The following is a 25,461-nucleotide window of genomic DNA, read 5'->3' as shown; positions in this document are numbered from 1 at the left end:
TAAGAGGATGTGAGGAAGATCCCAAGCACATTGAGGAGAATCCCTGTGGCAAATTCATCAGAAGACTTAAGGAAGAGTCACACAGGATGGGCAGGCATAGATGACTGGCAATCTGTATTGTTGGAAGGAGTGACCATATTGATAAAATCACAGATCCATTAAAGTATTTACCTTCCAATTCATTTTCTAAAGCAAAAAGGGTTGGTCTTAATTGTTTTTACCTTTGAAAAAAGTGACCATGTTTACATTTTGAAGTATTATAAGTGGAAATGATGTATTTATTTATCTATAGCTGAATTACAGAATAGTAAGAGCCCTTGGAGATTATCTACTGCAACCCCTTTATTTTAAAGATGAGGAAATTGAGGCCAAGAGAGGTAAAGTGACCTCCCATAGGTTACACTGTCAGTATATGGCAGAGCTGTTTCCAACCCAGATTGGTTAATCCAAAATTAAGTGTTTTTTCCCCTATACCATGTAATTATGGGGGTCTGTGGGTTTTATTAAGCTGTGACAAGTTATGTATCTTGGCAGTCATTATATGGCTCGGCTTGTAGATGCAAAATGACTACTTAACACTAGTTATACTATTTGTCACTGAAATTTTGCCTATATGTTCCCAATATAATTGTTTATTCAATGATTCTGCTAGGATTCAAGGTGTGAGGGAACAATGGAAGGATCACTAGAAGTTCTGTGTTGAGGACTTTTACTCCTTCCTGATAAGGATGGCTGATGTAACCAATTCAATTCAGTTCTGTTCAATAGCTTGCCATGCAAGGCACCAAGCTAGGTGCTAAGGATTCAAAGGCAAAAAAAAGAATCCTTGCTCTCAAAGGGTTTATATTCTACCAGGAAAACAACATATACCCAAATGAGAGAATAAAATACACAATAAATACAAAATCGTTTCAGGGAAAGGAGGGAAAAGCACAGACAAGTGGACAGAATCCCAGACTTAACATTACAGGTATTGGATCATGAGACGAGTCTTGAAGGGAGCTAGAGATTCTCAGAAATGGAGGTAGGACAGAGATCATTCCAGGCCAGAGTTGCCTGGTTAGTTCAGTGAAAGAGCTGTACTACTCACCCTCCCTACCTCCCTCCAGCAGTCCTCCTTGACTGGGGAATTGAACCCTTCCTCCTCCAGCTCTGCTATGGCTCAGTTAATAATGCCTTCCAATCTTCCTTCCAGTGTTTAGCTTCTTTGTAAATCCTGTCCTTAGGGAAACCAGCTGATTGCCTTAATGAGCAGGGTTCATCCAGAGTGCCTTGACCAGATGGTCCTTCTGATGCAAGAGCTAGCTCCTCACCCCATGATTTTCTAGGTCAAAGACTGTCTTTCTGAATTAAAAGGGATTCATTTTACATTTTTTAAAGACCTCTCAAGAAAATCATCACCATCATTAATTAAATCAGTATTAATATTGTGTAGTTACTATAATTATGTGCACATACTTTCATGTCATTAATATAATTATTATGTAAAATAATGCACACCATATAAAATTATAGAATCATGATTATATAATAATAATAATATAGTCATAATGAGAACCAATATCTATCCCTCAGTGTCTAGGACAGCTTTCTATGATTAATGAAAATCATCCGTAAACCTTAAAGTGCCATGGAAATATGCTTGATTGTAAATATTATCATCATTATTGATAAGATAGGAATAAGGACCAGATCTAGGACGGGGATTTCCCAGATAAGGAAACTCCCCCTACCAATGCAGATTGGTGCCTGATCTACAACTTAGAGTGTTAAAGGTTGCTGAGGGTTAAGTGACTTGTCCACTGCCACCTGTCATGGCCACCTACTATGTGCTTCTCCTGACAGTATGTGTCAGACATAGGACTTAAATTCATGTTTTCCTGGCTTGGAGACTGGCTCCTTATTCACTATGGCTCATTACCTCTCACGGCTAATAGGCTAGTTTATTATAGCTCATATTTATGCCACGTTAACGATAATAAGGTATGCTATCATTCATCATTAAAGGTTTTTTCTAATTAGAAAGCTGGCTCCCATTCTTTATCTTACCCCTAGTGTATTTAGTTTTTTATATTACTATGGAAAATGAAGGCAGGACGATTTGCTGTTAAGTTCAAAACAGAACAGCTGAGAAAGTTCTGAAAGAACTGAAAATCCCAAACAAATGTGGCATCTCATTCATGCAGTCATTTATCACTTCTCAAAGGAAAGCTCCCTATTTGGAGGTTTTATTAAAACTAAGATAGAATGAGATTACTTCTATCACCAAGGATGCTGGATTCCCAAGGATATATACAATAAATCTTACATAGGGAAAGCTTATATGTGGCTGGGACCTAGGTTTCCCTCAAAGCAGTAAACAGAATCACCATTCTCACATAAGCACACAATGGTCATTGAGTATTTTTTTTTTCTCCATCACAGAAAAGACAGGAGGTATAAAAGACTAATTGGAACTTGCAAACAAACACAGAAATATAAACCACCCAAATAGTTCATAAGACTTCCCGTGGAAGATGAAGCCATATTAGAGCTGCTTAACCAACTGAAAAACAAAAACTAGCATTATACCTAACAGGAATCAACGAGAGTCCTATCTAATAAGATCAGGGGTAAATTAACGATGTCCGTTGTCACCATTACTATTTGCTAGATAGGTTAGCTACGACAATACAGAGAAATATAAACTGAGGGAGTAAGCATGGGCAAGGAAGAAACAAAATGATCACTAATGGCAGATTAATATGGTCTACTTAAGGAACCCTAAAGAGTCAACGAAAATTAACTGAATCAATAACTTATGCAAAGTTGCAGGATTTAAAATAAATCCACATAAATCATCAGCATTTTTGTGTATTGCCAACAAAACCCAGCAGGAAGAGATAGAAAGAGAAGCTCCATTTAAAATAACTACATAATCTTCTAAATGAATATACCTACCAAGATAAGCACCGAAACTATGTGACTAGAACTAAAAAAAACACACTTTACATTACTACAGACAGACAAATAATTGGAAAAATATTCATTTTTATGTTTATGGGTAGGCAAAGCCAATATAATAAAAGTGACAATACTACCTAAATCAAGTTACTAATTTAGTTCCGTATCAGTCAACATTACAAAGGATTATGTGACAGAGCTGGGAAAAAAAATAGCTAAATTCATCCGGAGGAACAAGAGATAATAATGTTAAGGGAAATAAGGGGGCAAAAGGGAAAGGAACGAAGGTATAACAGTACCACATCTCCAATTACACCGCAAAGCACTAATCGTCAAAACAGTATGATCCTGGTTAAAGAGAGGTCTATCGCTGGGATGGATTAGTATACAATATACAGAAACAATACTGCCCAAGCAATTCATGGCTAAGTGATAGAGGTCTGTGAAGGCCCAGCTCTCCTGAACTGTTATGGATTGATTTTAGTCCTCCGCCTTCACAGGAAAGTTGTCCTTTTCATCTCTGGGGGTCCAGGTGGGGGTAGGGGGAGGAATTGCCTTCTACCCTCTGCCTCTTGCTACCCTCCTGTCAGGAACTTCAAGCAGAAGGAGAGCCATTTCACAGACTGCTTTTATATATCACAGGGAGGGGCCTCCAACAAGGGTCCATTCTTTTTTAACCCCTTATTTTATTTTACTTTACTATACCTATATATATATATACACATATATATGTATATATACACACACACATATATACACATACATATATACATATATACACACATACATACACACACATACACATATATACATATACATATATTATATATACATATATTATATATATTTAATTTTCCCCCAATTACATATTAAAACAATTTTAGCATGTCTTTAAAGTTCTGAGTTTCAAATTCTATCCCTCCCTCCCATGCTCCCTTCCTAAGATGGTAAACAATTTGATATAGTTTGTACATGTACAATCATGTAAAACATTTCCATATTAGTCATCTTGTACAAGAAGACACAAATAAGAGAGACAAAGACAGAGAAAGAAAGAGAGAGAAAGGAAGGAAGGAAGGAAGGAAGGAAGGAAGGAAGGAAGGAAGGAAGGAAGGGAGAGGAAGGGAGGAAGGAAGGAAGAAAGAAAGAAAGAAAGAAAGGAAGGAAGGAAGGAAAGAAAGAGAGAGAAAGAAAAGATAGCATGCATCAGTCTATATTCAGACAGTATCAGTTCTTTCTCTGGAGGCAGAGAGTGTGCTTCATCATGAATCTTTTGGACTGTCTTGGATCAAGGGTAGGGAACTTGCAGCCTCAAAGCCACATGTGGCCCTCTAGGTCCTCAAGTGCTTCCCTTTGAATCCAAACTTCATAGATAGTCAAAGGTTCACACTTGAGGAACTAGAGGGCCATATGCAGCCATGAGGCCACAGGTTCTCCACCTCTAACTTGGATCATTGTATTGCTGAGAATAGCTAAGTCATTCATAATTCTTCCTTGTACAATATTGCTGTTACTGTATACAAAGTTCTGCTTCTGCTCACTTCACTTTGCCTCAGTTCATGTAAGTCTTTCCAGGTTTTTCTGAAATCATCCTGCTTGTCATTTCTTATAGCACAATAATATTCCATCACAATCATATAACATAGCTGAACAAGGGCCCATTCTGCTGAGCTTCAATCGATCACTCATCAACAGGCAGCACTAATCTCTGAAGCTCAAATTAGCAAAGTGTCAGTATAGAAGCACACCAGCATTGAAGATACCCTTCAGGTGCCTGAATCAGGGTCTCATTAAGTCAACTGGAATGGAGCAGGCGGGCAAGGAGGTGAAAGGGAAGGTAGGAGGCAAGGAGACTCATCAGATTGATCAGGGTCTCCCATGATCAGGTTCCCTTGTTACATTCCAATGTTACATTCAGTGGAAGAAAACTTTGGCTACCACCCCATAAACTATTTAAACCGATAGCCTGGGATGATTTCTGTTCACCCTTTGCCAAAGTTAAATAGGAAGTAATTTTTAATATGTACATGCATCATGTGCCATAATACTTTTGAAATTGCTCCCTCTGGTACTAATGAAATTAACTCCCACCAAGACTCTTTGCCAAACAAAAGACTATTGTTTAAGGAAATGTTTTGAAATGGATTTTTTTAACTATCACTACAAGTTAAATTCTAAGAAATTTTGGGTACCAGATTCTCTATTATTTTAATTACTGCTTTTAACGTGTAATTTTACTTTCTCTTCCTAGTAAAGATAATTAAGGCATCCACTTTAGCATATAGTAAAATCTTCTATGTGTAATGTATAATTATCTTCATAAATAATACTAGTAAATTATTAATCTAAGCAAACTTGAAAAATCAAACAAATTGTTTTAAGCAGCTTAATGTTTCAAAAAAGGAGCAGCATTTTTAACAAGGTTTTTTTTTCCTTTTTTAATTATAGTCAAAATATCTGGGTTACTTCACTTGTTCAGCAAATTCTATGTTAGAAAATAATTGAAAATGTGGCCTTTTAACCCAAGGATTGTGAATGTTTAAAGCACATTTTGATAACTGTATTTCATCATAATTTGTTTCCTTTGTAACATTATATATTTTATGTTATGCATTTAAAATATTGTTCCATAAAGAAATCTGTCTGTTAGCTTCACTAGATTACCCCCAGATAGACCCCAAATGAGTCTGTGACTCAAATAAGGTTAAGAATTGATGAGGGAAGAAAAAAGCATTTATCAGTCATCTCTATGTTCCAGGAGCTTTGCTGAGTGTTTTACAGGTGTTATATCATCTGAACCTCATAATAACCCTGGGAGGTAGGTGCTATTATTTATCCACATTTTACTACTGAGGAAACTGAGACAAACAGATCAAATGACTTACCCAGAATCACACAGATAAGAAGTATCTGAGGCCAGATTTGAACTCTCTTCTTCCTCTCTCCAGGTCTAATAGTGTATCCACCACACCACCTAGCTTTCTCATTTAAAGCATTTTAGGTTCTTGCCTAAGATCCAAGGTTGGACATTGACTATGTCCTTCTAGACAAGGAGCAGAATGGTAGTGTGGGGCAAGTAAAGTATTTAAATTCTGAGGACTTACATTCAACTGAGTTTTGCTACTTTTGATACAACATTAGAAAATTCACTTAACCTCTGTAGGCCTCATTTATCTGATTTGTAAAGTGAGGAGTTTAAAAAGTATTGCTTTTATGTGCCTATTAAGATGTAGCCCTTAAGATTCAAGGTTGAGTATTAATTATGTCTATCTAGACTAGGGGTGGACTGATGGATCCTTGGAATCAGAGGATTTGGGTTCAAATCTTGCCACTGTCACTTATTTCCCCGGTGACTTTGGGCAAATCACTTATGCTCACTGGGCCTCACTTCTCTTATCCATAAAATAAGGGAGTAGATGGTCTCAAATGTCTCTGTTAGCTCTAAATCTATGATCCAGTGATCTAAGACCCTGTGAAATGTGTGGTCTCTAAGGTTCCTATAGATCCATATTCATAAATGTAAAGCTAAGGTTTATTGCTTAGGAAAAATCTTCTGAAGGCATTTGTTGTGTGAATTAGTTTTAATAAATGGCAATTTTTAAGCACATAGAAAAGGGATTTTTTTCATATAAAAAAAGTAATCTGGGCTTTTTCCCCCATATAAAATCCCAAGTTTGTTTCTACATCCATTAACTACCCAACAAAGCACTGCCAGATAGTTATAAATTATGTATGCATATAACATAAAACATACACAAATATATGTGTACATAGACATATATGTGTATATAGACATACGTGCATGCATACATGCATACAGGAAATAGGCAATTTGATTTACTTTATAGAGAGCTGGCCCCAAAGTTAGGAGGTCCTGATTTCAAGTTCTCGAGCCACATTCTGGCTGTGTGAACCTGGGCAAGTCACTTAAACCTTAATGCCAAATCTCAGTCTCCCCTACCTGTTAGTTCCTTCTGAGATTGCCTTCCACCTACTCTGTATATATTTTGTAAGTATAAGGTTATTTACATATTGTCTGCTTTCTCAGAACGTGGGCTCCTTTAGGACTAGGACCAGATTTTTGTCTTTTTTTTTGTAATGGGGTCTTTGGAGCATGCTCGGATCACCTAAGATGGAGACATTCTCCTTTCCAGAATCTCTTACAATGTGGATGGGTATAACATCCTTTGATTAGTTGCATGGCCAGAACAGATTGCATTTTTAAAAACTGCTAGAATGAAGTTTTCAGAAGAAATCAAAGCTATCAATAGTCATATGAAAAGGTATTCTAAATCACTAACGATTACAGAAATGCAAACTAAAAACAACTCTGAGGACCATCTCTCACCTATCATACTGGCTAACATGACAAAAAAGGAAAATGACAAATAATGGAAGGGACATGGAAAAACAGAGACACTAATACACTGTTGGTGGTGTTGTGATTTGGTCCTACCATTGTGGACAACAATTTGGAACTATGCCCAGAGATCTATAACACTGTGCATATCTTTTGACCCAGCTATAAGAGAAAAGGACCTATATGTACAAAATTTTTTATAGCAGCTTGTTTTGTGTTAGCTAAGAATTGGAGATTGAAAGCAGATTTGGAAATTTTGTGGTGGTAAAGAATCAGAATTCCCCATCAAATGGGGAATGGCTGAACAAGTTGTAGCACATGATTGTGATGGAATACTATTGTGCTATAAGAAACGACAAGAGGAATGGTTTCAGAAAAACTTGGGAAGACATATGAACGGATGCAGAGGAAGTAAGCAAAAGCAGGAGAGCATTGTATACAGTAACAATATTGTACTGATGACCAGCTGTGAAAGTGATTCTGATTAATTCAATGATCCATGACAATTCAAAAGGACTCATGTTGAAAAATGCTATCTATCTTCACAGAGAGAACTAATGAACTACGGGTGCAGATTAAAGCATGTTTTTTAACCTTCTTTATTTTTCTTGCTTTTTCGTAGTATAACTAACGTGGAAATATTTTTACATGACTTCACATATATAGTGGGTATATGTTGCTTCCATTTTTAATGGGTGGGGAAATGGTTGGAGGGAAATTGGAACTCCAAATTTTTAAAAATGAAATGTTTAAAAAAAGCTGCTGGACTGAGACAGTCTCTCTCTCTTTCTCTCTCTCTCTCTCTCTCTCTCTCTCTCTCTCTCTCTCTCTCTCTCTCTCTCTCTCTCTCCCTCTCATTCCATTTCTTGTTGCCATTCAGAAGGTAGAGATCATAGTTCACCTACAGAGCATGTGCCATGAACTGAACTGACATGGGGGGAAAGGGGCTTTCTTCCTTGCCCTCTTCTTCCTTTTTTACCCCATGCCTGGAGATTTGTCTTGTTTAGTCTCTTGCCCTTTTCATTTTCAAATGTAGGCACTGATCCCTACCAGACCTGGAGTTCAAGCCTTGGTGATAAGTGGGGCATTACAGCCAGCCAGTCTGTCACAGTAGCCCTGGGAATCCAAGTTGCCTAGGATATGAGCCCCCAAAGGGGTTTGGAACTTGGAATTCAAGACCATAGTCTATAGGACCTGAGCTAAGCTGCTTATATATTTGTTATTATACCTTTGTAAAAGTTAATCCAACTATTAGTGGCTAGAGGGCACTGGATTGTGGGGGACTCCTTCCCCTACAAAGGGAGGGGGATACCATTGGTAGAAACCTCTCTAATCCTCTAAACATATTGGAGAAACCTGGTATATGTGTGTGTGTGTGTGTGTGTGTGTGTGTGTGTGTGCGAAATGTAACACACTTGGCCTTCAGGTAACTGAGGCAAGGGAAGACAGTATTTCATTGGTATCCCTAGTACTTAGCAGAATGTTTGAGTCATAGTAAGCTTTTAATAAATGCTTGGTGACTGACTAGCTATGATTTCATCTATCTGGGCATTCCTTCTGAGAAGATTAAGATTGCTCCTGTATCATTTATTTATTGATCCTATTAATAATTAATTGATTTTGTCCTATACCTGCTTAAGTCATGGTTCTTTGTCTTTGAACTTGGTTCAGAATCCAGCTGGCCTGTAATGGGTTAAGTTTAAATATCCACCTCTCCTGTGATCTGTTCTTGCCCCAAGGAATTTAACTGACCTTGGAGAATGCATGTGAACACAGGGGAGTTTGGGCCTTACTCCACCAAGCTAACCTTCAAGGATGTCTGGTTTGCTATCCAAAAGTCTGGGCTACTGTCTTGTACCTGCACTCAAATAATGAGCACTTCTTAGTCTCATGAGAGGAGTAAGGTCATTGCTAGCTCCCATTACCAGACTTTCAACCAATCATGTTGTTCCCTGCACCTCAGCATTTTAACCAATTGTGTCGCCCTCAATAAAAACCTATAAAAGAGAAGCTGTCCTTTTGTTCAGGGTCTTTGTCATAAATGGGAGCAATCCATTGACCCATTTATTAAGAGTGCGCCCCTGCTAATAAATGTTATCTTGTGCAGAGATTTGCCTCAGTTTACCCTTTTGTTGAATTTCAATCACAATACTTCCAACAGTAAAGAACACAACCTATCCACAATTCTCATCCTGTGCAGTCTTTGTTCATGTTCTTCCATCAATGGAGAGGGGTGGAGAGTCCAACCCAGTGTGGTAGGAGTCTTCCTCTTGGTAAGGACATCTTAATCTTTTTTGGATCATGGAACTCTTTGGCAATCTAAATATATATTTATCAGAATCATGTTTGTGGCCCACATTCATAATTGAACAAGATACGAAGTTTTAATTAGATGTTAATGAAATTAAATGTGAAATTTTTCCCATTCAAGTTGATGGACTCCATGAAATCTTTCTGTGGACCCCAGATTAGGAACCTCTGTTTTGGATCTCTTGACATTGTACATATATAATTGGAGTGCATTGGGATGTTGCATGATGTCCATCATACTTCTCACGTACAACATAATTGCCCCAACACCTTATAATTTAAAAAGTATTTTATAATTTGAGAGAGAAGGGGTGGTGAGGAGTGGGCCTGTAATTTCATCTGTGTGGGCAGCTAGTTTTTAACATATAATCATCCACAGTTGCTTCAGGCAGAGGGTTTAAGGAACTTGCTCATAATCACTGTCAGTCATGGGTCAGCACAGAGCTTCGGCAAAGTATACTCACGTACTATCAAGAGGGCGTATCCATTGGCCCTTCCTCTTCCATTTAGGGTCAATGGGATGTTCCCCCAGGTTGTACAAGCACACCTACCTAAGTGTTTATGTGCATGTGTATACACACACACACACACACACACACACACACACACACACACATATATATATATATATATATATATATATACACATATAGCCAGTCTAAGTCAGAAGCAGAATGTGACTTCAGATCTTCCTATGCCCAAGGCCAGGCCTCTTCCACTGTATCAGACCGCCTCACTTTTTGGAATGAACAAACCCTTTCTTTGCAACAACCCTATGAAGAAAGTATTATTGTCTCCAATTTAGAGGTGAGGCAAAATGGGGCTAAGTGGTTTCCCCAGAGCCACACAGCTACTGAAGTTAGGGTCAGGACGCAAACCCAGGGCTTCTAATCAAACAAAGGTCACTAGTACTTCTAATATAATATACTTACTCTCATGTCAATCACACTGCTGCTCTGTAGAGGAAAAAGAGAGACATGAGGAATCGACAAAACATGGAACTCTGCCTTTGCATTTGAATGTTGGCGAGGCACAATGGTTATTAAAATATAGAAAATCAATGCTACTGACTCCTCAGTTACAGACTCTAACTTATTGCTTTTACCCTACAGAGCACTGGGGTTCTGGGCTCCTGAGCAGGACTATTGATTTTGATTAATCTCAGTAACAGGCAGCATGCTTTAGCATATCATGTAAATGTAACCAAAGGCATCTGTGTACAATGGGGAAAACTGTCCTGTTGCCTAGTGACCATGATTCAAGATAAAGTGAAAATTAAACATGATGAGCTAAGGTAGTTCTGAGGAGTGAGCAGTGGACCTGGGAGTAACACTTGATAATTCTTTATTAGATGGATAGATTAAGTTGGATCTGATCCTAAACTACAGAACAGAAATAGTTATTCCCTAATATTCATCCTTCTTCAATATTTAAAAATGTCCATAGTTTCATCAGGGTGGGTTTGTACTAAAAGCCCTTAGAATAATAATAGCAATTTTCTCTTGTTGTTGAATCATTTCAATCATGTGAGACACTTTGTGACCCCACTTGGAGTTTTCTTGGCAAAGATATTAGAGTACTTGTCATTTTCTCCTCCAGCTCATTTTACAGAAAGAGAACTGAAGCAAACAAGATTAAGTGACTCAACTCAGGGTCACACAGCTAATACATGTATAAGGTCAAATTTGAACTCAGGAAGATGAGTCTTCCTGATTCCAAACCCAATGCTCTATCCACTGCGCCACCCAGCTGCTAACATTTATATAGTACTTTAAACTTCACAAAGCACTTTACAAATATTACACATTTGATGCTCATAACAACCTTGGGAGGTAGATATTTTTATTGTCCTCTTTTTATAGATAAGGAAACTGAGGCAGGTTGTAGTTAAGTGACTTGCCCACATTTAAGTACACAGCTAGCAAGTGTCTGAGGCTGTATTTGAATTCAAGTCTTTCTTAAGTCTAGCCCTCTATCCACCATACCACCAACCTTCCTAAAGCTTAGGTTTTGAAGTCAGGTTTCTGGAACCCTCTCCATGGTGAAACAATGAACTTGGATTGTGATAGAGGAATCCATTCATTCTCCAATTCAACAAGCATTTATTAGGTGGCTGGTAAGTGATCAGCATGGTATCAGGCACTAAAGAATATACCAAGAAAACAAAACAGTCCTGACCCTCAAGGAACAACTGTTGCATTGGAAGTCTTTATAGTATTCTTACCAGTATTTTAAATTTTAATGAGCAAATATTTTTAATTTTTTTAATATATAATATTTAATTTGCTCCAAATATATGTAAAAATGAATTTTGACATTTGTTGTCTTTTTAATTTTTGAATTACAAATTCTATCCCTCTCTCTCTCCCTCCCCTCCCCACTCTCTTCCTCCCTCCCTCTTCTCCCTGCCCTCCCTTTTTCCCTCCCTCCTCTCTGAGACAGTAAGCAATCTGATATAGGTTATAAATGTGCAATCATAAAATATTTCCATAGTAATCATTTTGTGCAAAAAGCTAGAAAGAGAGAGAGAGAGAAAGGAAGTAAGGAAGTGTAACAACAGTGTTACTAGCAGCTGTTGCGGAGGTGTAAGACCAACAACACTAGCACACAGAAGGGCTGCTAGCACATGTTCTTTGATCTGCTTTTCTAAGGAAAGCAACTTTAAAGGGTTTGCAGTCTCACTTTAATTAAACATACATATAACATTCACTTAGTTCAGGGGAAAAATTCAGCACTCTGAACTTCAAAGAAAACACAAACAGAAATTAGAAGCGGAAATTATATAAACAGAGCAAATAACACAAATCAGCAGGCAGGACTTCTCTCTGTCCATAGCAATACATACATAGTTGCCAGAGAGAGAGAGAAGCACCAACATCTGGGTTTTCAAGGAGGTGGGGGGGCTGAGTGGCTCCTTAACGGCTACTCAGAGTCTCCACGGGAACACTTTTCCAATGAGTGAATTCCCAAAGCAAATGCTAACCTCGGAGTACATATACACTTCGTCAGAGTCAGAGGGCATCACAACCATGTGACTCAAACTCATGTGACTTAGGCTTTCTTGTGACTTAAGCAGGTCATCAAAGACTCTTGATTCAATCAAAGATTCAATCAAAGGCACTTGATTGCCTTAGTGCTGAGTGGCACTCCAAAAGAAAAAAAACAGCAAAAAGTCCCACTTTGCTGGCCATTACAGGAAGGAAAGAAGGAAGAAAAGAGAAATAAAGAAAGATATTATGCTTCAGTCTGTATTCAGACAACATCAGTTCTTTCTCTTGAGGTGGACAGCATTTTTCATCATGAGTCGTATTGCTGAGAATAGCTAAACAATTCACAGTTGGCCATCATACAATATTACTGTTACTGTGTAAATGTTCTCCTGGTTCTGCTCACTTCACTTTGTATAAGTTCATGTAAGTCTTTCCAGGTTTTTCCACAATCATTTTGCTTGTCATTTCTTATAGCACAATAATATTCCATTACAATCATATATTACAGCTTGTTCAGCCGTTCCTCAATTGATGGGCATCCCCTCAATTTCTAATTCTTAACCACCACAAAAAGAACTGCTATAAATATTGTTGTAGAAATAGGTTCTTTGCCTCTTTGTTATTTCTTTGGGAGACAGAACTAGTAATGATCTTGCTAGATCAAATGGTATGCACAGTTTTATAGCCCTTTGAGAATGAGTAAATATTTTAAAAATGAAAGAAAATGAATTGCCAAGAGGAAATCCAACAATCCTTAAAGGTTTTCTATTTGACTTCATCTTCTATGTTATAATATCAGCAATATATGGACACTTAATAACTGCTTCTTTCACTACATATTCCTGTAACCTATAGTATTGACTCCCAGACATTCATCTAGCAGCTGAATTTACAAGTTAAATGTACTCCTAAGAGTAGAATTTTTATTTGTATCAGGTTAGTTACTCTAGTGACAAAAGTTCCTGGAAAAAAATAATGTGTTTTTAGGTTCTGAAAGATCTTTTGGTGAAGTGACATTTGTTTTGTTTTATTGATGTAGCCAGGTGGGATAGTTGATAGAACCCTGGGCCTCTAGTCAGAAAGACCTGAATAAAGATCTGCCCTCAGACTATCTGTGTGACTCCTGGGCAAATCACTTAACCTCTGCCTACCTCAGTTTCTTCAACTATAAAAGGAGCAAGGAATTTTCAATGATATTAAGTTGTGGCAAATGTAATAATCTGTAAAGGAACATTTTCACCAAGAGGAATATACCAGTGAAATTATGGGATCAGTCAAACTAGATGCATACATACATACAGATTTATGTACATACAAACAGATACAAACAGATATCTATACATACATAAGCCATATGTATGTATATATATATATATATATATATATTTCAAATATATATATATATTTAAAATATATTCCTCCCTTATATGGAAGAAAAAGAATTTATTAAGTGCTCACTATATGCCAGCCATCATTCCATGTTCTAGGAATACACATATAAAAATGAGACATCCCTGACCTCAAAAACCTTGCACTGTGGAATCTCTGAGATTTTTCTTAAAGCAAAGAGGAAAGAAAAAGAGAAAAAAGACAATTCAGCAAAACCAGCTAACATTTCTACCTGGTATGAGAGCACAGGCAATATTCCACATTCATAGTCCTCTACCTCTACAAGGAATAGAGATAGGCACACTTTGGAGAAATAATTCTTGAAAGTTTGTGTAAATGATTCAGACCAAATCCTTTGTGCAAAAACCTATGTGTCTTGTCAGTCAGTATCTTTATATGGACATTCCATTCTTCCATGCCTTCAATAGGCTACTAAATAAGGCAAGATCATGGAGAGAACAAGAAAGGAATTTAAAATAAAGTAGATTATGCCCAAAGGGCTATAAAACTGTGGATACCCTTTGATCCAGCAATAGCACTAAGTAGGTCTGTATCCCAAAGAGATAAAAGGGGGGACCCAAAAGTATAAAAATCTTTATAGCTGTTCTTTTTTGTAGTGGCTAAGAACTGGAAATTAAGGGGATGTTCATCAATTGGGAAATGGCTGAACAAGTTGTGGTATATGAATATAATGGAACACTATTGTGCTATGAGAAATGAAAAGCAGGCAGATTTCAGAAAAACCTGGAAAGACTTACATGAACTGATGCTGAGTGAAGTGAGCAGGACCAAGAGAACATTGTTCGTGGTAACAGCAACATCGCATGATGATCAACCGTGAGAGACTTAGCTCTTCTCAGCAATACAATGACCCAAGACAATTCCAAAAGACTCATGATAGAAAATGCTATCCACATTTAGAGAAAGAACCATGGAATCTGAATGCAGATCAAGGCATACTATTTTCACCTTTTTTGTTTTTTCTTTCTTGTGGTTTTTCCCTTTTGTTCTGATTGTTCGTTCGTAACGAATGCAGAAATATGATTAATAATATGATTGTGCATACATATACATATATGTGTGTGTGTGTATATGTATACACATACTATATATATACATATATATATGCATATATATGTATATATATATATATATATATATATACACAAAACCTATATCAGATTTCTTGCTGTCTTGGGGAGGGGAGAGGGGAGAGGAGGAGAGAGAGAGAAAAATAATGAACTTAAAATCTTATAAAAGCGAGTGTTGAAAACTATCTTTACATGTAATTGGAAAAAATAAAATATTATTAAGTGGAAAAATAAACTAGGGGACTTTAAAGGGAAAAGTTGAGGAATCAGCTATGCTTCAGAACCAGTGACAAGCTCCCATCTATAATGCAGGAACAGAAATCCTGTTTACCCCTGTCATGTCAACTTCTTCTTTCTAGCATAAAAAGGATGGGTAGCAGATAAGCAAAGGTGCCAATCAATAGAGGAGAGGAGAGAAGCATCTCCTAAAGGAGGGGGAAGAATGACTGTAGAAGGAAAAAAAATCATTTCAAACAAGATTAAATGAGATCAAGAATAGGAGATGACCTTCAAGGAAAAAAAAAGCCTTATAAAGAGATGCAGTTTCCTTGACAGGAAATCAGATTAAACTGTGTTGTTCTCTTGTATTTGATATTTAGGCTGCAGAAGTAAGCAACAGATGTGTTTACACTTGTGTTGTTTGCAACTAGATGATCCAGTTTGCGTGCTACTTTGGTCTAAAAATCCCAAATGGGATATTTTACACCCACCACCAAGCTACAGGATTCCAACATTTCACAGACACTAAGCCAGGTTCTACCTTGTATTGTCTTCCCCTAGGTAAAAAGCAAATTTTCCCAAGATGGGAATGCATTCTATTTTGAATCTTTAACATGTCTCAGGGGACATAGTGCTGAATGTCAGACATATTCAGTCTAAGTCGATCATTTCTCCTCTAATATGAAGGCACTCTCTAAAACTGATCCCTACTTTTAAAATGAATTGCTCTCCCATTACACTAAGGAGGGCAAAGAAAGCAATTCCAACTTTCTTGATATGAATATCTAGGCCCAATTAAAATAACAATAATGATTCACATTTGCATAGCACTTTAAGGTTTTCAAAATGCTTTCCTCATAATAACTACGTGAACCAGGAAATATTAGAGATGAAGAAATGAAGAGGGGAAGTGATTTCTTGTTCACATCACGCAGGATATGATCATAGTAATAATAATAGCCAGCACTCATATAGCTCCTCACAACAATCCTATGAAGAAGGAACTATAATATTAACCACATTTTATTGATGAGGAAACAAAGACAGAGATTAAGTGACCCAACTTAGCACTCTATCCACTCCTTCATCTGACTGCAGAGGTGCAGAGGTTCCCTAGTCCTAAGTCTTCTAGGCTTTGAATTATACCATGCTATGACTCCTAATAATAAGGAAAAGATCACTAGTAGTTATTTAGGGATTCCAAAAAAGATTCTTGGGTAAACTATGCTTCAAGGATCAATCAGAATAGGAAGCCACTAAATTCATCTTAACATTTGTGTGTTTCCCTTATCAACTCTCTCATCATTTCTCTCTCCTTTTTTTTAATAGGTCAGTCTGATATTTATATAGCCCTTCAAAGTTTGTTACACTATATAACCTCTCTAAATGTAGAATATAGAATATAGAATCTCATTGGAGACTTACAACAACAACCCCATGATATATGTAGGATAGATAGATGGATAGATAGATAGATAGATATACTATATGTAAAATATACTCTATCTATATATACACACACATGCATATACATATGTACATATACGTACAGATATAGTCCCCATTTTATAGATGAATGAAATAAAACTCAAAGAGTTTAAAGAATTTCACCATGGTTACATAGCTAGTATAAGAGGGATATGCTCAAGGTCTTCATGGTTTAGCCCTCTAACCTCCAAACTACACTATCTCTCATACTTTAATTCAAAGCAAAACAACTTAAAGTGGGATCAAATTACTAAATTAACCTTGGTTATTAAGCCACCCTATTTGCAAAAAAAAAAAAACAGAACACCCCGAAACACCTACCAAAACTCCAATATTTGACAATGACTGATGAATCAAACGAAACTAAACAAAATTACTTTTTGATTCAAAACATTTGTTGTAAAAAAAAAGTTGAAGCCTCAAGATGAACTAGAATTAGAGGTGGGGAACCCCTAGTAATTTACTAGATAGAACAATGGCAATCCTCTTGGTTTTTAAGTGTTGTTCCTTCATGGAATCGATTCCTGAATCAGTAGAAGACAATTATGTACCACTAGGAGGAAAGGTAATATACACAAACAAATATAGCACAAGGGAAATTGAGGAGTATGGACTTAATAACTGAGGAGATGACACCCACTGTGAACCTTAAAGGATTTCTTTTTTTTCCTTATCTCTCTTTTTTTGAGATTTTTTATTTTTAGTTTACAACACTCAGTTCTACATAATTTTGAGTTCCAGATTTTCTTCCCCTTCTCCCCCACTGCCTCCACAAGACAGCATGGAATCCGATATATCTTCTACATATAACTTCACATTGAATTTATTTACACAATAGTCACGTTGTAAAGAAGAATTATGACCAATGGAATGAATCATGAGAAAGAAGAAACAGAACCCCCCAAAAAGAGGAAGAAAAACAAAGAGAAAAAAAAGGCGAGCATAACGTGCGCCTCAATATGCATTCCAACTCCATAGTTCTTTCTCTGGATGTAGACAGCTCTCTCCATCATGAGTCCTTTGGAGTTGTCTTTGCACCATGTATTGCTGAGAAGAGCAAAGTCTTTCAGGGTTAGTCATCACAGAACCCATATATCTGTGGTTGTGTATAATCTTCTCCTGGTTCTACTCCACTCTTTCTGCATTATATCATGTAGGTTTTTCCAGGTTATTATGAAGTCCATATCATCCCCATTTCTTATAGCACAATAATATTCCCTTACCTTCATATACCACAACTTATTCAGCCATTCCCCAATTAATGAGCATCCCCTTGGTTTCCAATTCTTTGCTATTACAAAAGATTTTCCCACATAGTCTACAAAGTATAGGAATTAAATGTTCTTTAAATGTTTGATAGAATTCACATGTAAAACCATCTGGCCCTGGAGATTTTTTCCTGGGGAGTTCATTTGATGGCTTGCTCAATTTTTGCTCTTTTTCTGAGATGGGGTTATTTAGGAATGTTACTTCCTCTTCTGTTAACATGGACAATTTATATTTTTGTAGCTATTCATCCATATCCCTAAGGTTATCAAATTTATGGGCATACAATTGGGCAAAATAATTCCTAATTACTGTTTTGATTTCCTCTTCATTGGAGGTGAATTCACCCTTTTCATTTTTGATACTGATAATTTGATTTTCTTCTTTCTGTTTTTAAATCAAATTGACCAGAGGTTTATCAATTTTATTGGTTTTTTCATAAAACCAGTTCTTTGTTTTATTTATTAATTCAATAGTTTTCTTGATTTCAGTTTTATTAATCTCTCCTTTGATTTTCAGTATTTCTAATTTGGTATTTAATTGGGGGTTTTCAATTTGCTCTTTTTCTAGCTTTTTCAGCTGTACGCCCAGATCATTGATCTCCTTTTTCCCTATTTTATTCATGTAGGCATTTAGGGATATAAAACTTCCCCTAAGAACTGCTTTTGCTGCATCCCATAAGTTTTGGTATGTTGTTTCATTATTGTCATTCTCTTGAATGAAGTTATTAATTGTTTCTCTGATTTGTTCTTTGGCCCACTCATTCTTTAGAATTAAATTATTTAGTTTCCAATTAGTTTTTAGCTTATTTTTCCATGGTTCTTTATTAAAAATTATTCTTATTGCATCATGATCTGAAAAGGATGCTTTGACTACTTCTGCTTTTCTGCACTGAACTGTGAGGTTTTTATGCCCTAGTACATGGTCAATTTTTGAGTATGTGCCATGTACCACTGAGGAAAAAATATATTCCTTTTTATCCCCATTCAGTTTTCTTCAGATGTCTATCATATGTGCCTTTTCTCAAATTCTATTCACCTCCTTAACTTCTTTCTTGTTTATTTTGAGGTTAGATTAATCAAGTTCAGAGAAGGGGAGGTTGGGGTCTTCCATTATTATAGTTTTGTGGTCTATTTTTTCCTATAACTCCCTTAGCCTCTCCTCTAAGAATATGCATGCCATACTACTTGGTGCATATATGTTAAGCAATGATATTGCTTCATTGTTTATGGTGCCTTTTCACAGGATGTAGTGTCCTTCCTTATCTCTTTTAATTAGGTCTGTCTTTACTTTTGCTTTGTCTGAGATTAGGATTGCTGCACCTGTTTTTTTTTTTTTACTTTGCCTGAAGCACAACATATTTTACTTCAGCCTTTTACCTTTACCCAGTGTGTGTCCCCCTGTTTCAAATGTGTTTCTTGTAAACAGCATATCATAGGATTATGGTTTTTAATCCATTTTGCTATCTGCTTCCATTTTACGGGAGATTTCATCCCATTCACATTCACAGTTATGATTACTGTCTGTGTCTTTTTCTCCATCCTATTTCCCCCCATTTATGCTTTTATTTCTCCCTTTCCCATTCCACTCCTCAACCAAGTTTTGCTTTTGACTGCCGCCTTCCTCATTTTACCCTCCCTCTTGATTCCCCTCCCTTAGCTTACCGTTTTCCACTTGCTACTTCTTCCCTCCCTTCTGACCACCCCCCTCCCTTTTTTCCCCTTTCTACTCCTACTGCCTGTAGGACAAGTTAGATTTCTATACTTACCAGGGTATGTTATTCCCTTCTGATGAGAGTAAAGTTCAAATACTGCTCTTCTCCCTCCCTTCTTTCCCTCTACTATAATGCTTTTTTGTGCCTCTTCATTTGATGTAATTTACCCTTTTCTACTACCTCCTTACCTCTTCTCCCAGAACCTTCCCTTTACATCACTTAATTATGTTTTTATCCTTATATCAGTTATTTTATACAGACATCCACAGTCTATGGGTATCCCTTTCAATTGTCATAATAACTGTACTATTCTCAAGACTGACATATATATATATATATATGTATATATATATACATATATATATACATATATATATGTATATATATATACCATACATAAGATGATAAAATCCTATATAAAGATGTAAATAATTTGTCCTTTTTGATTAATAAGGTTTGTGTGGGTTTTTCCCCCTGTTTACCTTTTTATGTCTCTCTAGAGTTTTGTATTTGAAGATCAAATTTTCCATTGAGTTCAGGCCTTTTTATCAGGAAGGTCTGGAATTGCCTTATTTTGTTGAATGTCCATCTCCTTGCCTGAAAAATTATGCTCAGTTTTGCAGGGTAGTTGATCCTTGTTTGTAGTCCCAGATTCTTTGCCCTTTGGAATATCATGGTCCAATTTCTCCTGTCATTTAATGTAGAAGCTAAAAGATCCTGCGTGATCCTGACTATAGTTCCTCAATATTTGATTTGTTTCTTTTTGGCTGCTTGCAGTATTTTCTCCTTGACTTTGTAATTCTGAAATTTGGTTATAATATTTCTTGGAGTTTTCAATTTGGGATCTCTTTCAGGGGGTGATCGGTGGATTCTTTCAATGACTATTTTACTCTCTTGTTCTAGGAATTCTGGGCAGTTATCTTTGATAATTTCTTCGAAGACACTGCCAAGGCTCTTTTTTTCGTCGCGGATTTCTGGTAGACCAATAATTCTTAAATTGTCTCTCCTGGATCTATTTTTCAGGTCAGTTGTTTTTCCAATCAGATATTTCACATTTTTTTTTTGATTTTTTCATTCTTTACATTTTGTTTTACTACTTCTTGATGCCTCATAGCGTCATTAGCTTCCACTTGCTCAGTTCTAATTTTTAATGAGTTGCTGTCTTCATTTTGCTTTTGAGACTCCTTTTCCAATTGGCCGATTTTACCTTTCAGGGTCCCATTTTCTCTATTCACATTCTGAATCTCCATAGCCATTTCACTGATCTTATTTTTTAAGGACTTGATTTCATCAGTGGTTTTTTTTTTCCTTTTTTTCCATTTTTTCATTTACCTCCCTAATTTGGTTTTTTAAATCCTCCTTTAGGTCTTCCAGTAATGTTTTTTGGGCTTGAGACCAGTTCACATTCTCTTTGGAGGTATCAGATGTGGGTATAGTGTCAATGCTATCCTCTTCCAAATAGGTGTTTTGATCAACCCTGTCTCCATGAAAACAATCAATGGTCCTCAGCTTTTTCATGTTCTATTTCATGTTGGTTAGCTTTTTCCTGGCTTTACAGTGGATATCTGCGTTTGGGGTTCAGGGATCTCTGTCCCAGGTTTCTTGTTCTGGGGATTGTGAGTCTAGTTACTGGCTTTGTGTATTATAGCCATCAGTTTCCTGAGGTGTGGGGGAGGGGTCTGGCTGCCTGAAGTCTCCTTTTCCCCTGGGGCTGCTCTCCAGAGCTGTTGCTCTTCAGCAATGGTCTCAGCTGTTTGTTGTCTGTGCTGGTGTCTGCCACTTCCCCGGCTATGCAAAGGTATGTCTGGGCTGCTGGTATTGACCCCTGCTGGCTCTGCGCCTCTGGCACCCAGGAACTCCCACTACTCCACCACTGAAGCCCCACTTCTGTCTCTTCTATTCCAGCATTTAACCCAAGGAATTCTCTGGGTCAGGAAGGGAGGGATTAGAGCTGTTTACCAGGCCATTATGTCTACTGGAAGTTCAAGAAGGTGAGTTTCAAGCATTTGGGCTGCAAGCCTCAGGAGTAGATGTCTCACAGCTGGAGGAATTTCGCTGCTGCCTCTTGTTGCTTTGACAGACTCCTGTCCTATGTTGGGAGGCCTGGGGATCTCCACTGGTTTTGGTCGCCCAGCTTTTTCCCAAGCCTGGATCACTGACTGGTTTCCACAGCTGCTTCCTCATTGGTGGTGTCTGGTGCAGCTCTGCAGGCCAAGTGCTCTCCCAAGCTACAGATCTGTCCCATCGACCTTTTGGACTCTCCTGGCTTGGAAATATGCCCCACTCAGACTGCTAGCAGCTTCTAACTCTCTCAAATCTTCTCAGATATCTGACAGAACTTGTGAGAGAGCTCTGGTAGGACTCTTTTCATGCAGCCATCTTGGCTCCACACCTCCCCCCACACAAGGATTTCTTTTTTTTTATTTATTTGTTTTTAGTTTACCACACACGGTTCTACATAGTTTTGAGTTCCAGATTTTCTCCCCTCCCTCCCCTCTCCCTCCCCAAGATGGCATGGAATCTCATATAACTATCATGTATAACTTCGCATTGAATTAGTTTATGCACTAGTCCAGTTGTGGAGAAGAATTATGACCAATGGAATGAATCATGAGAAAGAAGAAACAGAACCAAAAAAAAAACAACCCAAAAACAAAAACGAAAGAGAAGCAAAAAAGGCTAGCGCGTAGTGCGCCTCGATCTGTATTCAAACTTCACAGTTCTTTCTCTGGATGAAGATAGCATTCTCCAACGTGAGTCCCCTGGACTTGTCCTTGCACTTTAGGTTGCTGAGAAGAGCGAAGTATGTCAGGGTTGGTCCTCACGGAATCCATATATCTGTGGCTGTGCACAACGTTCTCCTGGCTCTGCTCCGCTCACTCAGCATTATGTCGGGTAGGTTTTTCCAGGTTGTTATGAAGTCTGCATCATCCCCATTTCTTATGGCACAATAGTATTCCATCACCTTCATATACCACAGCTTGTTCAGCCATTCCCCAATTGATGGGCATCCCTTTGATTTCCAATTCTTGGCTACCACAAAAAGAGCTGCTATAAATATCCTTGTACATATGGGTCCTTTTCCCGCTTGTGTGATTTCTTTGGGATACAACCCTAGAAGTGGTATTGCTGGGTCAAAGGGTATGAACATTTCTATAGCCCTTTGGGCATAATTCCAAACTGCTCTCCAAAATGGCTGGATCAGCTCACAACTCCACCAGCAATGCAACAATGTTCCAATTTCCCCACATCCTTTCCAGCATTTATCATTTTCCTGTTTTGTTATTTTAGCCAATCTGACAGGAGAGATGTGGTATCTAAGAGTTGTTTTGATTTGCATTTCTCTAATCAGTAGTGATCCAGAGCATTTTTCCATATGCCTGTAGATAGCTTTAATTTCTTCCTCTGAAAACTGCCTGTTCATATCCTTTGACCATTTCTCAATTGGAGAATGGCTTGTATTCCTATATATTTGGCTCAGCTCCCTGTATATTTTAGAGATGAGGCCTTTATCAGAGATACTAGTTGCAAAGGTTTTCTCCCAATTTTCTGCTTCCCTCCTAATTCCTGTTGCATTGACTTTTTTTGTACAAAAACATTGCAATTTGACATAATCAAAATTATCCATCTTGCATTTTGTAATGCTCTCTATCTCTTGTTGGGTCATGAATTCTTTACTTTTCCATAAATCTGATAAGTAAACTATTCCTTGCTTTCCCAAATTACTTATAGTATCAGCTTTTACTCCTAAATCATGAACCCATTTTGACTTTATTTTGGTATATGGTTTAAGATATTGGTCTATGCCCAGTTTTTGCCCCACCATTTTCCAATTTTCCCGACAGTTTTCGTGAAATAGTGAACTATTAGCCCAGAAGCTGGCCTCTTTGGGTTTATCAAAGAGTAGATTGCTAAACTTGTTGATTTCTCCTACTTGTGTACCTATCCTATTCCACTGATCCACACCCCTGTTTCTTAACCAGTACCAGGCAGTTTTGATGACTGCTGCTGTGTAGTACAGTTTAATATCTGGTATGGCTAAGCCACCTTCTCTAGCATCTCTTTTCATTAATACCCTAGATACTCTAGACCTCTTGTTTTTCCAGATGAATTTTGTTATTATTTTGTCCAGCTCAGTGAAATAATTTTTTGGTAGTTCGATTGGTATGGCACTGAATAGATAAATTAATTTAGGTAAAATTGTCATTTTTATTACATTAGCTCGGCCTAACCATGAGCAACTGATATTTTTCCATTTATTTAGATCTGATTTTATTCACATGAAAAGTGTGTCATAGTTATGTTCATATAGGCCCTGGGTTTGTCTTGGCAAATAGACTCCCAAATATTTTATAGTGCCTTCAGTAACTTTGAATGGAATTTCTCTTTCTATCTCTTGCTGTTGGGCTTTGTCAGTAATGTATAGGAATGCTGAGGATTTATGTGGGTTTATTTTATATCCTGCAACTTTGCTAAAGTTGTTTATTATTCCAAGTAGTTTTTTACTTGATTCTCTAGGATTCTCTAGATAAATCATCATATCATCTGCAAAAAGTGATAATTTAGTTTCTTCTTTTCCTATTCTAATTCCTTCAATTTCTTTTTCTTCTCTTATTGCTACAGCTAATGTTTCTAGTACCAAATTGAATAATAGGGGTGATAATGGACATCCTTGTTTCACCCCTGATCTTATTGGGAATGCATCTAGTTTATCCCCATTACAAATAATGCTTGTTGATGGTTTTAGGTAGATGCTATTTATAATTTTGAGGAAGGTTCCACTTATTCCTATGCTTTCTAGTGTTTTTAATAGGAATGGGTGTCGTACTTTGTCAAAGGCTTTTTCTGCATCTATTGAGATGATCATATGGTTTCTGCTAGTTTTGTTGTTGATATGGTCAATTATGCTAATAGTTTTCCTAATATTGAACCAGCCTTGCATTCCTGGAATAAATCCTACCTGGTCATAGTGTATTATTCTCATGATGAGTTGCTGCAATCTTTTTGCTAATATTTTATTTAAAATTTTTGCATCAATATTCATTAGAGAAATTGGTCTATAATTTTCTTTCTCTGTTTTGTCTCTACCTGGTTTGGGTATTAGTACCATATTTGTGTCATAAAAAGAATTTAGTAGGACTCCTTCACCTATTTTCCCAAATAGTCTACAAAGTATTGGAATTAGTTGTTCTTTAAATGTTTGATAGAATTCACATCTAAAACCATCTGGCCCTGGAGATTTTTTCCTAGGGAGTTCATTGATGGCATGCTCAATTTATTTTTCTGATATGGGGTTATTAAGAAATTTCACTTCCTTTTCTGTTAGCCTGGGCAGTTTATGTTTTTGTAGATATTCATCCATATCTCTAAGGTTGTCAAATTTATGGGCATACAGTTGGGCAAAATAATTCCTAATTATTGTTTTGATTTCCTCTTCATTAGAGGTGACCTCACCCTTTTCATTTTTGATACTGGTAATTTGATTTTCTTCTTTCTTTTTTTTTAATCAAATTGGCCAAAGGTTTATCAATCTTATTGGTTTTTTCATAAAACCAGCTCTTTGTTTTATTTATTAATTCAATAGTTTTCTTGGTTTCAATTTTACTAATCTCTCCTTTGATTTTCAGTATTTCTAATTTGGTATTTAATTGGGGGTTTTCAATTTGCTCTTTTTCTAGCTTTTTCAGCTGT

This window comes from Trichosurus vulpecula, chromosome 7 (assembly GCF_011100635.1).
Source record: "Trichosurus vulpecula isolate mTriVul1 chromosome 7, mTriVul1.pri, whole genome shotgun sequence".
Classification (NCBI taxonomy): Eukaryota; Metazoa; Chordata; class Mammalia; order Diprotodontia; family Phalangeridae; genus Trichosurus; species Trichosurus vulpecula.
Note: the sequence above shows the minus strand (reverse complement) of the source record.